Source organism: Ornithorhynchus anatinus, chromosome 6, assembly GCF_004115215.2.
Source record: "Ornithorhynchus anatinus isolate Pmale09 chromosome 6, mOrnAna1.pri.v4, whole genome shotgun sequence".
In the NCBI taxonomy this organism is placed as follows: domain Eukaryota; kingdom Metazoa; phylum Chordata; class Mammalia; order Monotremata; family Ornithorhynchidae; genus Ornithorhynchus; species Ornithorhynchus anatinus.
The window spans coordinates 35,499,298-35,504,283 of record NC_041733.1 but is presented as its reverse complement, the minus strand read 5'-3'; the positions used below and the strand labels follow the sequence as shown (position 1 = coordinate 35,504,283).

General features: G+C 45.7%; 1 non-coding gene across 1 annotated transcript; it reads left to right on the top strand.

The window, feature by feature from the left end:
- The first annotated feature begins 3,861 nt into the window (after positions 1 to 3,861).
- LOC114813028 lies at positions 3,862 to 3,999 on the top strand. The gene has a single exon (XR_003760639.1). It is a non-coding gene; the product is annotated as a small nucleolar RNA SNORA7 (small nucleolar RNA).
- The last annotated feature ends 987 nt before the right edge of the window (positions 4,000 to 4,986 follow it).

Below are 4,986 nucleotides of genomic sequence, written 5' to 3'. Positions count from 1 at the left end.
TCGCCTATCCCGCCGTCGACCCCTGGGTCACGTCCTCCCGCGGTCCCGGAACGCCCTCCCTCCTCACCTCCGCCAAACTGATTCTCTTTCCCTCTTCAGAACCCTACTTAAAAATCACCTCCTCCAAGAGGCCTTCCCAGACTGAGCTCCTCTTCCCCCTCTACTTCCTCTGCCATCACCCCTTTACCTCTCCGCAGCTAAAGCCTCATTTTCCCTTTTTCCCTCTGCTCCTCCACCTCTCCCTTCCCATCCCCACAGCACTGTACTCATCCGCTCAACTGTATATATTTTCGTTACCCTATTTATTTTGTTAATGAATTGTACATCGCCTCAATTCTATTTAGTTGCCATTGTTTTTACGAGATGTTCTTCCCCTTGACTCTGTTTATTGCCATTGTTCTTGTCTGTCCGTCTCCCCCGATTAGACTGTAAGCCCGTCAAACGGCAGGGACTGTCTCTATCTGTTGCCGACTTGTTCATCCCAAGCGCTTAGTACAGTGCTCTGCACATAGTAAGCGCTCAATAAATACTATTGAATGAATGAATGAATGAATGAACGTGATTGTGATAGAGGATGGGTTTCAGAGGACTGAGACCCTTCTTCGGCTGCATGGGATCACCAGGAAATTCAAGGTGAGTTATCTCAAGAGGATAACACTGACAATCAGTGAGAAAATGTTCATTCAGTCTCTGCCAGTTATGATGTGCTTAAAGGGGAATACCGGAACAAATGAATTCAATCCCCAAGTTAGGGATGCTTAGACTAAGGAAATTCAGGTGCGAAGACAATCTTGGACTAGACTAAAAAATTAAAAATCATTTAAGCAATAATCATCAACAGAAGAGATTCCAGTGGCCTATCTCCTATGTATCTAAATAACCTGACTTCTATGTTGATCCAAGCAGTTACCATAGCCCACCTCGACTAGTGCATCAACCTCCTTGCTCATCTCCCTGCACTCCTGTCTCTCCCCTCTACTGTCCATATTTCACTCTGCTGTCCCGATCATTTTTCTAAAGAGATTATCTATTTTGATGCTACTGATGCCTGTCTACTTGTTTTGCTTTGTAGTCTGTCTCGCCTTTCTAGACTGTGAGTCCGTTGGTGGGGGTAGGGATTTTCTCTATCTGTTGCCGAACTGTACTTTGCGAGTGCTTAATACAGTGCTCTGCACACAGTAAGCGCTCAAGAAATATGACTGGAAATTTTAAGGGATGAGGAGATATTCATTCATTCAAAGTTGCCCATTCACCTCTGCATCAAACGGAAAATCCTTACCATCAGCTTTAAAGCACTCGGTCAACACTCCCCATCCTACCTTACCTTGCCTATTTCCCACTACAAACCAGTCCACACGCTTCACTCCTCCAATGCCGACCTACTCTCTGTACCTTAATTCATTTATCTCGCCACCAACCTCTTGCCCACATACCCCCTCTGGCCAGGAATTCCCTTCCCCTTTATTAACAACGGATCACCATTCTCCCCACCTTCAAAGTCCTATTAAAAATCACATCTTCTCCAAGAGGACTTTTTTTTGTATTGATGGTTAAGCGCTTACTATGTTCCAGGTACTGTACTAAGCGCTGAGGTAGATTGCAGATAATCAGATTGGCCCCACAGTCCCTGTCCCACGTGGGGCTCACAGTCTTCATCCCCATTTTACAGATGAGGGAGCTGAGGCATGGAGAGGTTAGGTGGCTTGTCCAAGACCACAGAGCAGACAAGCGGCAGAGCTGGGATTAGAACCCAGGACCTCTGACTCCCACGTTCTTTCCACTGGGCCTCGCTTCTCTCCTTCCCTAAGTCCTTACTTCCCCTACTCCCTCTCCCTCCTGTGCCGCCTCTGTCCTAAGCCACTCGATATTCACCCACTTTCAGTGCACAATACTTACTTATACTATTTGAATATCTGTCTCCCCCTTTAGATTGTAACCTCACCGTTGGCAGGAAATATGTCCATCGATTCTGTGGTATTGCCCTCTCCTAAGCGCTTAGTATAGTGTCCAACACAGAGTAAGAGCTCAGTCACTGACCCAGATTGAATGGATCATTTTCCTCCAGGCCTTTACCAATCTGGTCATAACCCTGGGGGAAATAGTCACTACTCTCTGAAGCAACACTGTTTACTATAAAGAGACTAGAAATCTTCATTTGGGCAGGACAATCATACTTTTGAGGGTTCTGATCCACCAAACAACTCTAGGGCAGGATTCACTTAAAGTTCTCCCTTTAAGATCACTAAGTTCTCTCTTCACGTAAATATTTGTAGTTCATTTATTTATACTACCGGCTGCCTCCCCCTCTAGACTGTAAGCTCATTGTTGGCAGGGAATGTGTCTATTTATTGTTAAACTGTACTCTCCCAAGTGCTTAGTACAAAGCTTTGCACTCAGTAAGCTCTCGATAAACACGACTGAATGAATTCATCAAATAAAGGTCCCCTCTCCTCCCTCTGCTCTTTGCCCTTTTTCTTTCCTCACTCCTTTCTTCTTTCCTCCTCTCTTCTGTCCCTCCCCGCCCTTTTGAGCCCACAAGATTTCGGTCACCTTAGCTCAGTAACCAGAGTCCCATAGACCCTACGGCAGCTACCCCAGTGGTTTCTCCACATTGTTCCCAACTGCTGGCCGCGGAATATACATACTAGGAGAACAGATGTTCGATTCGGAGCGTGAATGACATGTCTTTAAATGGAGTGAAAATTCAAATATTTGTTTCTGGATATTAATAATTATAACCAGTAGGAAGTGACCTATATTCAGGAGAGAGGAGTTTTGCTCCCTTGGCTGCTGGATGTTTGCTCAATCACGAATAATGCATGATAATAGACTGTAAGCTCCATGAAGCAGGGAACATCACTATTAAGTCTATTACACTCTCCCAAATGCTAAATACAATGCTCTGGACCCAGTAGATGCTTAACAAATACAGCTGCTTGAAAGAAGCAACTATTAGGATGAAATGCAAATTTCGATGCCCAAATCTGAATTCCTAATTGTATAGGGTACATTTAAATGGCCCTTCAGAGGTACCCAATATGTAAAAGCACTTACTACAGTGCTCTTCACTCTGTAGATGCTCAAATTATTGCTACTTGCAAAATCATTTTAGGAAATCTCCGACTACCAATATGTGAAATAATAGTAACAACTATTTTGGGATTTGTCAATCACTGACTTACTAGGTGCCAAGCACTATTCAAACAATGGGGCAGACACCGATAAACAGGTTGGAGCTGTCCCTTCTTCTTTATGGGGTTCGGAGTCTAAGTAGGAAGGTAAACAGGTACTGAATCCCCATCTTATAGATGAGGGAACTGAGCCACAGAAAGTTAGGTGACTTGCCCAAGGTCACATACTGGCAAAAGGCAAAGTTGGGATTAAAACTCAGGTCCTCTAGCTCCCAGGTCCATTCTCTTTCCACAAGGTCATGCCGTTCCCCAACTTTTCCAGGGACACACTGACATTAGTGTCAGACCCAATATTGAAACCGCTTCCTTGTCTACTTGCTCTTCACCACCCTGCCCCAGAGGGAACACGACTGGCAGACGTGAGAGAACGAGAGTGAACCTGTACAAGCCGTTAGCACTGGAAGTAATTCCCCTGCACAGGTTCTTGATGGCGAAGTCTCACAACTGAGTCATCCATCGTTTCTGGCGGGAGACTCCACAGTCACATGGACGGCCTTAAAATGCTTTTGTATCACACTGTTCTACAAACAGGTCAAAGAAATAATCACGAGAACTCTGGCATCCAGCTGATACGGACAAATCGCCCAGGCAGCTCATGAGTACCCCACTGAGTCACCTGAGGGTTTGATCTGGGGGCCGTGGCTTATTTCCTTTGTATTACACTCCCTGGACCCTCTCAGGATCACACCTGGAGAGTTTCCACTACTTTATCAGTCTTGGCTACAGGAGGGAGAGTCAAGCAGAGGCCCATCCATTCTATTCCTAACTTGGACAGTGGCTAGCGAGTAGAAGGCCATTTGCTACAAGTCAAAACTCACTTGCACTGGGCAGCGGCGGCATGGGAGAGAGTCGAGGACAGAGACTCAAGTTTACAGCGCAGAAGAAGGCGATGGTAAGCCACTTGTATATTTTTACCAAAAAAACTCTACGGATACACTACCGGAATGACTGCAGATAGAGAGTGGAGCGTTCTGAGAGAGATGTGTCCATGGAGTCGCTATAAGTCGGAGACGACTTAGCATGAGACAAGAGACTCCCTGGGAAAGTCAGCTTTACCACAGTGGCACCCAATTCCACCAACCCTGCTCGAAATGGAGCAGATTTCAAACAATGGTATTAATTGGGCATTTACTACATGAAGAACACCGTACTCTGCCCTTGGGAAAGTACAATACAACAGAGTTGACAGACACGTTCCCTGCCACCAATCAGCTTACAGTCTAGAGAGGGACACAGATATTAAATTCCAGAAGGGAAAATGGTAGAAAAGAAGGATATGAACATAGATGCTGTGGTGCTGAAGGTGAAGTGAATATCAAATGCTTAAGGGGTACAGATTCAAGTGCACAGGCAACACAGACTGAACGGAGAATAGAGGAAATGAGGGCTTAGTCAGGGAAGGCCTCTTGGAGGAGGCGTGATTTTAGGAGGGCTTTCACTCTGGTCGCACTTTCACAGCAGAGAGCAAGTACTTCCCCTTTCCTGTCATGGAACAAAACGTTTTAAATGGAAATATCAATGGGAGCTGAAGTTACCCACTACTCTGCAAGCTTGTTCTTGGTTTTTGTTTTTTTAACGGCATTTAGTAAGCGCTTACTATGTGTCAAGCATTGTTCTAAGTGCTGGGGTACATACAAGTTATGTAGGCTGGATGCAGCCCCTGTCCCACATGGGGCTCACAGTCTAAGTAGGAGGGAGAACGGGTATTGAAACTGAGTCACAGAGAAGTCAAGTGACTTGCCCAAAGTCAGCAGCGGCCAAGCGCACAGCAGGGAGTAGAACTCAGGTCCCCAGG